Below are 12,726 nucleotides of genomic sequence, written 5' to 3'. Positions count from 1 at the left end.
TGACAAATCACAAGCAAACTGCAACAGTGAAGGTAATGCCCTGCCTTGTGCAGCTGCAAGGTTTTGCAAATAGTGGGCTGGATGTCATGGTCACGATTCTGACCTGCAGCGTGCAAAGCTCCTTAAAGAAACTTACTAATGCAATTCTGTTTACATTTAAATAAGAAGTGACCTAATTCACACTTCTCAAACCAATGCAGAAACCGAAACCCAACTATCCTTTGAAATTTGCACTTATCCAAATGTTGCAATACAGTTCTCCAACAAAACAGCACGTACAAAAATGCATATCTTTGGGGGCGGGATGTGCGTAAATTTGCCTATATTAGTTAAAATTAACATACAGAAATATGTTATATTCCAAATGGTGAGATCGATGTTTGAAGGCAGAACGGCTGATGGAACTGAGGCATGGGTACAACAGCAATGATCAATATATTGGAAATAAAACTTGTATTTTCTGCTTCAGCATTTGTCCTCAAGAGGGGCAAATCAACAATGTTTCATTTTGATCATCTTTTGTTTCCCAACACATTGCCAGGCAATTGGAATTAAAATCATAACAATCAGTTAGCAATTATATGCAACCATGGATATAAAACATCTAAACCTAATTAATCAAAATTGTAGTTCATCTGGGAGAGTTCAAGGTTGATACAAGAAGGAAAAGTAGCCTCTGTGCTAAGAAAATTAACAAGGCAGATACATGAGCATACAGTGGTACCTTGGGTTAAGTACTTAATTCGTTCTGGAGGTCCGTTCTTAACCTGAAACTGTTCTTAACCTGAAGCACCACTTTAGCTAATGGGGCCTCCTGCTGCCGCTGCACCGCCAGAACACGATTTCTGTTCTTAACCTGAAGCAAAGTTCTTAACCCGAGGTAATATTTCTGAGTTAGCGGAGTCTGTAACCTGAAGTGTATGTAACCTGAAGTGTATGTAACCCAAGGTACCACTGTAATCTGAATTGGGTTTAGTTCATGTCAAATTGGCCATCCATTTCCCCACCCTACTTCCCAAGCAACCAAGGAAAAGTTAATCACTTTCAGGTTCTTTGAGCAACTGACCAAACACTTTTAGGTTTCTCATGTCAATGGAAGAGAGCATGTATGGAGGCCGGACTGAACCCTGCATTTATTTCTTCAAGTACACTTCATATTCAAAAAAGCTTCATAAAATCACTTCGGCATGAATGTAGGGAACATCTGATTGTCTTCTGTATTTCCATACTGCTCCTCATTTGCAAAAATAATAATAATTATTTCATATTATTGGATAAAAAATTGTCCTTATTTCATGAATTTGAAATGGATTTATCCATCATGACTTTCTGTTCAAAGCTTATTTCTTATTTCTTATTTCTCTTGTACACATTACAAATTTTTCATGCCACTCTAACCTTTTTCTCAGATTCTTTAAAAAAAAAAAAGTTTCTGAAATGTATCTCTATGCTTTTCAAAATCATTTTTATTATGCATGGCAGCTAAAAGTGCTCAACTCAAAGCACCTGGGTTTTCTGAATAATACAGCCACATCAAAATCTGTTTCTATGCCTGGCTGGCAGTAGGGAAGAAAGGGGAAGAAAGGAACTGGCAGGTTCTTAGCTATACAGCTGGAAAGTTATCCCTATTAAGATTAGTTCATTTCGCAAACACTAGGGATGGATGAATTTGTCAATTTTTGCTCTCTCAGTTTCTCATTTTTTCCAATCTTAAATTCAGTTCTCCACATTTCTGGACGTGGGGGGACGACACACATGTATAGTGCTACCTCAGGTTACATATGCTTCAGGTTACATACGCTTCAGGTTACAGACTCCGCTACCCAGAAATAGTACCTTGGGTTAAGAACTTTGCTTCAGGATGAGAACAGAAATCGTGCTCCGGCGGCGCGGTGGCAGCAGGAGGCCCCATTAGCTAAAGTGGTGCTTCAGGTTAAAAACAGTTTCAGGTTAAGTACGGACCTCCGGTACGAATTAAGTACTTAACCCGAGGTAACACTGTAATTTCCTCAGCGTATTAGTTTAATTTTTTCCCTAACAAATTATTTTTTTATGCAACTTTTCCTAATATACACAATTTTGCAAAGATGTTTACCCAGTATAATTCTTTTCCATATGCCATTTTCACAGATTTTATGCACACTTTACCCTACTTTATGCATATTTTTTACTGGGCTGGGGAAATTAGGAGAAATGTGAATTTCAAAGGACAGCTGTGTGTCATTTCATGTATTCTTTTAGAAATCATGAATTTGGTAGGTTCACCTTTAAATGCAAACTTTATTTAATTTCTCCACCCCGCCCCTGCCATCTTTGTCAAATATTTAAACAGATTGTTTGCTACTTCATATTGTTTGTCCTAAATTTACTGACTAGAGAAACTTGCATGTAAAATGTTATCCCATATCGTAAATAAAATCCCATATAGTATGGGATAAATACATTAAATAAATAAATAAAATCATTTGCAGGGCTTTGAGACACAAAAGAAAGAGCCAAGGCTATTCCCTCCCCCTCCCCCTTTATTTGGGATGGGGGTGTCTTTGATGCCACACAAAGACCTTTTTATTTTCACTGGCTTTTAAAATCTTATGCTTGTTTAGCTCTGTTGCTTTATCTTTTGCTTTAAAAAAAAAATCTTTCAAATCTTAACCCAGAGTTGTTTCAAAGCAGTGTTATGTGTATTGTTTTATGCATTTGGTGGTTGTTTTAAATTGTTTTTATTTTGTGAGCCACTCTGAGAACTCTTTTGTTATAGGAAGGCAAATGAGTCATGTATGCAAGTAAGTTTAGAAAAGAAAAAATCAGTTCAGATTGTCTCAGATGACAGGGGAGATCTAAAACACTCATTGAAGCAGCTTCCCAAGCCTGACATCCTAATCACATCTACCATGGAGTAAGTCTCATTAAACTCAGTGGGAATTACTTCTGAGTAGAGGTTCTTGGAAACTGAGCCTTAAGCCCTGTCACATATTTGGAGAATCCCTTGATAAACCTTCTTTTAACTTTGGTTCTGTGAATTTTGGCTTTGAACTTCACAGCATCCATGTATGTTCATCCATTATTTCAACCAGAGAGTGATTCAGATTCTGTCTGATTAGGCCTGGTCTGGGGCTATGGCAGGAAGCGCACATTCGCGCCCACACATTCAACTGCATATCGTTGAACAACATGGTGATTTATATTCACCGAGATATCAGTTGAGTTATGCTGCACCAGGCTGGATTGTTGCAATATGCTTTTGTAGTGCTACCTTTGATTTGGAAACACATGCACCTTATGCTTGTATTAGAGTAAACAAGGAATCTTTAGTAGCATACATGTACCATGGGCACATGTGGGCACATACAGAAGTGCATTTTCTGAAACCCTGGAGAGCTGCTAAAAGTCAGATAAAACTGAGCAGACAATACTGAGCTAAATGAACCAATGAACTTAGTATAAGGCAGCTTTCTACACCCCTGTGGCCCCACACCAGTGCAATGCATTACTGCCCGTAAGCAGCATTTAGTTGTGAGTCAAGGACCTGTCACCCGCTTAGGGATAAATAAGACTCAAGGACACATGTATTTTAGGTTAATGGGCCAAAGAAGGCCACAACTTTATTAGTTACAGTATGTGAATGGTATTGGCATAGGCATTGGATCAAACAAGGTATATTTGACTCCACCCCGCTCAGCGGGGAGTCACCTGAAGCTTAACAGCCAATGGGAGGAGCTTGTTGATGCAAATACAATTGGAAGCTTCCCCTGATGTCACCGGGGGTCATGCCATGGCCCTAGCCACCAGCAGGGCATCAGACAGGATCCACGACCACAGGATTCCTTTAACGGAATACCCAACAAGGGGAGGGGTAGGTGATGGCCACAACCTGCCCTCCAACACACGACACATATTCCAATGCCTAACCGCCAATACCCAATTTGCTACGAGGTAGGCGAAAAACCAAGAGGCTGTTGCCAATTTGCCAAATGGATAAAAAATTCCTACCAGGCCCTCTGGGCAACCGGGGCAACCAACCAAAGTCCATAGCAAGGTCAAAAGCATAAATATGACTTAAAGGGAGGGTGGGCGGGTGATCCGACTGTAATGTACTGAAGTTCTCACCCTGGGCCAGCAGGGGGATACTGTAGATAGTTATGCAAATAAGGGATCGAAAGTGACGTTCAGTGATTGGATAGTTTTAGAAAATTGTTACAGTTACGTTGTACTGGAGCTCTATATAAGCAGGCTGACTGAATCCTTCAGTTCAGTTCTGTTCTGGCCTGTGAATAAACAAGAGCTGTTTGAAGAATCGCTGTGTCATCTGATATGTTCACCCACAACTTAACACTGACGACTCCAGGCAGCAGCATGTGGGCACGGTTGGCTGGCTGATGGGCACGGCGCAGCAGCCGGTAAACTGACGCAAGGGGCCGAGTATGCCCTCTGCCAACATGGGAACCAGCTCCCGCTCACAACTCCTCCCCTCTGGTAGGAGGAGAGGCTTTATTATTCCAAAAAAGAAAAGTATTCTGTCTCCTCCTTTCTTCTGTGTGCCAAGGCAAAGCAGGAGGTCTCTGTTCCTGGTGATATAATACCACAAAGTTCTACTACATGTCTTCAAGTACTGCGTGGCCTTTTGATGCTCAGTGGAGTTTTTTTTAGGACACGATTTTGATTTAACACTATATTGTAACAGTTAAATTAACTTGTAGAGAATGAACAAAGATAAACAGACAGGTGGACAAATGGGAATAACTACCAGTGAATCTCTTTATTTTATGTTCTCTGATTTGTGTTCTGAGTAATGCTTTTGTAGCGTTCTGGGCCTTGGAGGAGCATTTGGATGCTTCTAGAAGTTAATAAATTTTATTGCTTGTTTAAACAGCACCCTTGCCATTATGAGACCTGCTCCTGTAAACTACACTGAGGAAATCCATTAAAGAAAATCCATTCAAGTGCAGATTGTAAATAAACTCTAATTTTCTCTTGAATCAAACGCCACAATCTTATTCCCTTTAGAGTCTTCATTTTCAAGTTGGTGATCACTGGACAACGCTCTTTTCTTTCACTGCAAGCTGAAAGAGAACAGATGCTGGGAATATGCTGCTCCCACTCTAGAGTGGGGCTGAATTTGCCACACACACACCCCTCCTGGGTCAGGCCTTGTGCAGTTTATCCTGGAACAGAAGCTGTTATGAGAGACATGGGTTTTAGTATCCAACTGGGAATGGGTGGCTGCCCTCCAGCTGCTGCTTCTCTTCTATTCTGGCAGCACCTTCCCTCCCTATGTAGTGTAGGCTTTGCTAGTCATTGTTTATGGGGCAGAGTAGGAATTTTTTGGGGAAGCCACTGATTGGCCTTTGGAACACCTCTTTTTTTGCCTGCATCACACTGTAGGATAATTCTAATTGGCTTGGAGTGGCTTAAGTTGGCATGAGCATGTGAGGAAATATTGATTGGTTATACCCAAGGTATTATTGGGTTAAGGGCCCTCTTTGATGACCTCCCACAGCCTTTGGCTTAAGTATTCCTTGGGGGTGCCCTTTAGGCATGTACTGGACTGTGCTGTAAAACAAATGCCTTGGACTGAATCCCGAAACAAAGATATAACAAGTGAAGCTGGCATGAAATAGTTATAATATTACCTGTCTTGGTTTGTACCAAACAGTAGCCACCTAGCTGCTGCATTCTTGATAAATTTGATGTTTTATTTTCTCCTTTAAAAAATTAAATACATCTTAAACATGGCACACAGTTAGGTGTGGTGTATATTATAGAAAAAGGCAAGTAGCTTTATTTTGCAAAGCCCACATGCTTACCATGGGGAGCCAGCCACAAACATGGAATGCCTGCACTGGTGTGGACTTTGAAAAACCAGCAGAGACTAAAGCTGCAATTCTATACCCACTTCCCTGGGAGTAAATGTATGGAACTCAATGGGTTTGTTGAACTCATTGAAGTGCTATACGTAGGCTTGCACTGTAAGGCGGCAATTCTGTGCATATGACCTGGAAGTCAGTGAGATGTACTTTTGAGTAGACACTGTATTGCATCTGCCCTTTTCTTCTATAGGGATTAGATTTGTGGAAATGGCACACAAACCTCCTTAACTAGAATTGCCTAGAAGTTGCTTTGCACACTGATATTGCATCTCTGCACTGACATCTCTTTCTGCAGTGTCAGCATAATGCTGTTATCTTTTGTGATGTCGTGTCAGCACAGGTGTCTGTACTCTATCTTTTATACATATATATTCAATCCTAGGTGCAGAAAAGTGTATCTAACTTCTTTATGGTACTTCCTTTGGTCTAGTTAGTTCAAGTGCTCTGGCAAAGTCAACAGAGCAAATGACACACTTCTGTGTCACTAGATTTGTGTATTCAACTAATGGAATTCCTCAAGATAAATTGTTCTAATTATATTTGAAGTAGGAGTCTATTCCAGTTGGCTTATTTGTATTTTGTGTGTATCTTGAAAGGCATATTGCAATATTGCATCTTGGGTGGCATTGGTGAATAGTCTACCTTAAACTAAGGATGTGTACAAATTACTGTTTACTCTGACTTCAGCGCACTCCTACATGTACACATTACATTACCCACAATCTAAAGGTACTCTGTAGTTTCTTGTGAAATATTGCTGTTTAACGTGCTCCCTACCCCCACCACCAGCTTTCATCTAACTTGAAAATTGTAGCCATGTTGAATTTGTAGTAAAGCACAGGTGTGAACATTTGAGAAACTGACCTATCCTTCCAGTAGATGATGTGTTCAACGTTGTGTCCACCCAGCTACTGGCATCCCCACCCTAGCTGTAATCCATGTCACCCCTTTGACTCTGTCAGTGACAGAACCCTGATGTTGGTTGGGCTAAGGTTTCAGAGGATCGAGAAGTGACAGGGCTGGTGGTTAATATCCAACACTGGATTTTGATCTCTGAGCTTCATCCCTGATGTCAGAGGATAAGTGATTATAGAACTGCAGCCTCAATCACCATGATAATTATGAGAGGAGTAGGAAGAGGAAGGGGAAGAAAGAGGTGGAATTGCCACACTTTCCTTTTCCCTGATGTCAGAGATGGAGATCCCATCTGCACTATGTCCCTCAAGATGCTTTTCCAAGGACTATTGGATGACACCTTAAATTTCCAATTAAACTCAGACAGAATTCTGTGTATGGTTTTCCATGAATTTCAGTGATAACCCATCATTTCTTCATGTATTGGTTATTCCTCTTTTCCACGGCAGTTAGAAACAATATATATATATATATATATATATATATATATATGCTTTCGTAGATTTTCACGGGTACAGGAATGCAGGTTTTGGTGTCCTCGGGTGTCTTCCCGTGTAAAAGTTGGGGTGTCTAGGCGACGTTTCGACGAGGTCTCACTCGTCATCTTCAGGCTGGTGCTTTCGGCTTCTTGCTTTTGGGCTCTGTTCCAGTAACAAGAAGCCGAAAGCACCAGCCTGAAGATGACGAGTGAGACCTCGTCGAAACGTCGCCTAGACACCCCAACTTTTACACGGGAAGACACCCGAGGACACCAAAACCTGCATATATATATATATATATATATACCAACCCAAAGCATAAGGTGGCATTTTGCATAGCAGGACAACAAAATGCACAAGCGTCTTTTGTCTTTGTTTGGCTATTTAAAGCTGACATTCCTGACCATGGGAAGTTTAGGTTGAAAACAGCCATTGCTTAGTTTGTACAAACAACCCTCTAGAAATGCTTGCACATTTAAATGGTCTAGGAGTAATGCTGAGCTGCAAGAAAACTAAATAGCAAATAAAAAAGCAATAAGGCTTTAAAATCGAGTTTGGGGCCACCCTCTGAGCTGCAGACAGTACAATATTAAGGCCAAACTACATATTATGTGCGAGATCTCTGATCTCCCAACAAATGTATTTTCACTAAGCAGCCGCCTCGGAAGCCCCAAAATTGGATTGAAGCATCAGTGCTGGGGGGAAGGGATTTAACCCTGTCCTATGTGCTGTCAAAATCCCCCTCAGCTGCTGTGTAGCCCACTGTGGGGAAATACAGGCACCTGCATTTTTCTCCCCGAGGGGGCGAAATTTAAATTCAGAAAATGGCAGGGAGAAAAGGTTGTCCTTCCTTCCCCCTGTAGTGCTGCTCTAATCCAATTCACACAAAAACCTGTGCATACCCACGCCTACCCAGCAACACACCACCAGCACACCTGTGCTAGCTTTTAAGTGAAAATGACACTTTGGGAGATCAGTCAAAGATATCCTGCATAATGTGAAGTTTAGTGCCTTCCAGTGACGTGAATGAATTAGGATATGCGGGGAAAGTTAGTGTATCTCAGCTTTCCGGGTCAGTTTTCTGTGTAGATTCCTTTAAGCTTTCTGCCCAGCCTGGCAATGTGAAAGCATCTAACCCTTCCTAATCTTGCCGCAGCTTTCTGTTTCTCACACAAAGTCGGCTGGTGGTTGCTAGGCAACTGGAACTGCCAAGTTCCATATGGAGGCTAGATATTAATGGCCATTACACACTTCCCTCACATCAAAATTAATAGGGAAGAAAATGTTACAGCAAGGTTGGGTTTGTTTGTGTGTGTCTGTGTGTCTGTGTGTCTGTGTGTGTGTGTGTGTGTATTAGAGAACTTGTGAACAGGACAACAACAATAATATAGGCAAAGGGGTTAATCCTGGCAAGAATGTTCCTAGTTTTGTGTGTGCGCAAGCCTGTGCCACTAAGAAACATTGGGGAAAGATAAATAGCATTAGGTCAGCATGGGAAAGATTTTATTTATTAGTCCTACATAGCTATATTGATTATTGGACTGCTTTTGCTGCCTGCCAAGAGATGACTGAAAAAATTTCATAAAAACACGTTGTTTATAATAATAGTAGCAGCAATAGCAGTAGTGGTGATGCTATCATTTCTATTGTTTTGCTTAATGTTCCTGCCTGTTTTCAAGAACTAAATGTATGGGAATGAAAACATATTTCAGCACTGTGGAATAGACACTTTCACTAAGGCTCCATTACCAGACCAGCTAATCTGGTAAAGCAGTTAGATAACTATTAACTAGCGAGAGGTGAACTGAGTTGAGATTTCCTTGCCTCTCTAACAAAAGATGAAGTTGTTCTGTCTCTGTAATGCAGTTTCAGAGGAACCAAGTCTCATTAAAGCAGGGATGGTGAATCTCAGGGTCAGGGGCCATATACTGTCCTCAGGACTTCCCTATTTGACTCTCAGATGGCTCTCCCTAGTCCACACATCCACTGCACTGCCTACTTTTGCATTGGGACCTAGAAGTTGCTCCTGATGGAACTGGGACTGAAAAAGGGTCCCCACCAGTGTATTAGGGTTTTGCTCCCAAGCATTCGAGAGTACAAGAAAGCTGTCCTATTTTGAAAGTTCTACCACTGTATGCTCTTTCTGACCTAACCCATTGGCTTTTCCCACTTAAAGAGTAGTGCTGAACTCTGACTTTTTGGCCTAGTTCAATTTACACATGCCATCAGTAGTTGGCACCATTGGAGACTTCCCAAGGCCCACCCTCCAGCAGAAGACGCACTAACTGCAGGTGATTACAGAAGTCTATCCACTGCGGTGATAAAAACAAATGAAGTTCTACTGCAAAATGACTTTGCTAGGAAACGAAACGTAGATAGCTTTGTAGATAGTGATGAAATCACCACATTTTGTAGTGTTTACAGTCCCAATTGTACAAACAGAACCTAATATAGCAAGCTTGCAAAAAAAAACCTGTGGCGATGTTACAGGAGACAGATCTTTGGTTGTATTAAACTTAACTTACCAATATTCACATGTCCCTCTGTCGCATGGAAGAAGGGATGTACAATCCTTTTACCAGTCAAAGACAACAACAAAGAAAAATCAATGCTGCCAACACCAGTTATAATCGGTAGTTGCAAAACTTCATTACTGCTGGGAAGTTCATTGTAGGCAATACAGCAATATATGTGTACATATATTTGAAATTGTCTTGATTACTTTTTGGAAATGTTTGTACCCCTAGGATTGTATCCTCCTTAATCATGGATTATTTTCAAATGCTTGTGCTGAAGAATTAAGCTAGAAGCTATACTTAGAATGGGAGCTATTAGACAATAAGTTGATAGAGAATTGTCTTAGACACTTTAATTTCTATATTGTTCAACTAACCAAATAATTTCAAGGTGTTTTGCATCCACTTATGCAAATATTGCAATTACCATATGTAACAGCAGAGCCCCAAACCTTCCTCTGCCTTAAATATTTCTTATCTATTGATATATTTATTTTTCTTTCACCCAGCAAAGTATGGAAGGATCTTCTCATCAATGATTCAGTTGATAGGTGGTGGGATCTGCCAGTTTCAGTACCCTCAGTTTCTCATTTTCCCAGTCTTAAATTCAGCTCTTCATTGTGCAGCAATATGCATTTAAAAAATAAATCCTTAAGGGCTAAGGAGCAGGACTTTTTCTTTGATAGCAACCACTCCACAGAATCAACAGCTAAGGGGAAACATTTGTCTTCTTTCACCAACCAGTGAAAATCTATCTCTTTCTTCAAGCTTTTCCAATATCAGTTTGATTTTTAAATTATTATTACAGTTGGTATTTGCTGAGTTGTTCGTTTTATCTGTTATTTTTTAAAAAAAATGTATTTCTTTTGCTGCTTTATTGTATCTTTTTCTTTGTGTGACTATATATTATTATTTTTCCTGCACAAAAGCAAACAACACATTCAATCAATAATAGTGAAAATATTATTTTTCAGAAATATTATAGGAATGTAGCAGTAATGGATGACAGAATTTTCTTCTGCGTTTGTGAGCCTAGAGACAATCTGTTTCTATTTTGGTAAAGCATGATGTGAAAGAAATATTATGTTGCTATAAAAGAAAAAAGAAAAACGTAAAGCATCATTTCAGGTTTTGGTTCTTTTTGCATGCTGCTTTGTCCATTTTTATATCTCACGAAAGCATTCTGGTTATCCTTGCTATGCAATATTTAAGAAGGGACTAGGATTTTGATTTTATTTCCCCTCCAGTAATCTTCATTTGAACACAACAGAGATAAAGAGTTTCCGTGGCTTACTTTCTCTGAGTGTTTCATGCAGACTCTTTTTCTTTTTGAAATCCAAAAATAAGAGTTAGTAGTTGAGGGGCTCTGTTTATCAGCTATTTCAACATAAATTAATCTACATCACTATCAGTCAGTACCACAACACAATTAAGCCAAACCATTTCACTTAAGTCTAATTTAATCCTATTAAATCCAACAGAAATACAGCATTTTAAATCTACATCTTCACCAACATCCAAACTGAATGTTCAAAAAGAAAACCAGTTAACGGAAACAGTTTACCAACCCCCCTTCCAGTGCAGTCCCCTTCATTTAAACAGCCTGTGCAGCCTATTCTACAGTCACATTTTGCTGCATGGTTGTGGAGCTGGAAGAAGAAGCTGGAAGGGAATCAGCCTCAGACTCCAGCAGTGATGGTAGACCACAGTAGTCCATGTGTTGGTAACCCCAAGGCTGCCCTTAGGCTTGGTCTGGAAGCTCCAGCTGGTGAAGAGTGTGTCAGCAAAACTTCTAATAGGGCCACATAACTGCCAACATGGGACACCACTGTTAAAACAGTTGCACTGGTTGACCATCTACTACTGAGCCAGATTCAAGGTCCTTGCATTTATTTACAAGACAACTTAGGTCCAGGATAACTTAGGGACGGCCTGAACCCTTATATCCCAGCTCAGTCACTGAGATCATCTGTAGGAGCATGGCTAGTTGTTCCATGAACTGATCAGGCTCATGTGACATCAACATAAAACCAAGCCTTCAGGGTTATGGGGGGGATGTTCCTCCAATAGAGATTCAGCAGGCACCGTCTGTATTGACTTTCAAGTGTTTGCTGCCATGCTTAAGCAGACAATTAAGAATAAAGCTTTTCTGTAATAGTCAGCTGGTAATGATTTTTTATTTTATTTAATTTTTTTGCTTTAGTTTTATTGCATTTTAATGGTTGTGAACCACATTGATTTTTTAAAAAATGAAATTGTGGTATAGAAATATTTTTTAAATATAAATAAATAAAACAAGAACCACATCTGCATGCTGGCACAATGAAGAAGTGTTATATGTGTGCTGAGGGCTCATTCTCAAGTGGGGCAACTGGTGCATCAACTGAATCAGAGTCCTGCTCAGTCGGACACTGGGCCCCTCAGGCAGATGGCATGTCAGAAATGGCCTAAGCTGTCTTTGCATTTATTTTATTTTTTAAAAAGACCAAATCAAATTGTTTCAGCATTCCTTTGTTTGTTTTTTTTCCTTCTTCTTACTAACAGCAAGTTGTAAACAGAGCCTTCATCAGCATATATATGGCACTGAAGCCTATTGAGTGTAATCATGACTCTTATTGTTCTTCTCGAAGAGAAAAGGGATAGAGCTCCACATGAGTTTTTAAAATGCAGAGGTTCTTGCAAGGCAAATAAGACATGTTTGTTCCATGGCAGATATTTGCATGGGTAGAAAGGCACTGTGTTGCACAAGGCAGTGCTTTTTTCTGGGGGTACTCAAGGGTATGCAGTACCAACACCTTTTTCAAATGTTAAAAGTGAGCACCTTTTCTTTCTTTCTTTCTTTCTTTCTTTCTTTCTTTCTTTCTTTCTTTCTTTCTTAAGAAATGGCACAAGGTAATAACAACATCCTCAGTGCCTTAGCACTCTGCCATCTCCCAAAGTCTTTGGGCT

General features: G+C 40.2%; 1 protein-coding gene and 1 long non-coding RNA gene across 3 annotated transcripts in view; one reads left to right on the top strand and one right to left on the bottom strand.

The window, feature by feature from the left end:
• EYS (eyes shut homolog) overlaps window positions 1-12,726 on the top strand; it is a 499,923-nt gene that overhangs the window by 245,915 nt on the left and 241,282 nt on the right. The gene's annotated exons all lie outside the window — the stretch shown is intronic.
• LOC309339378 lies at window positions 4,738-7,225 on the bottom strand. The gene is made up of 2 exons (XR_014155265.1): window positions 5,631-7,225; window positions 4,738-5,162 (listed from the first exon to the last, which is right to left on the bottom strand). It is a non-coding gene; the product is annotated as an uncharacterized lncRNA (long non-coding RNA).

The sequence above is a fragment of the Podarcis erhardii genome (assembly GCF_964252035.2).
Source record: "Podarcis erhardii genome assembly, chromosome: 3".
NCBI classification, from domain to species: Eukaryota; Metazoa; Chordata; class Lepidosauria; order Squamata; family Lacertidae; genus Podarcis; species Podarcis erhardii.
The sequence above is the reverse complement of the archived record's forward strand: the minus strand, read 5'-3'. Positions and strand labels throughout refer to the sequence as shown.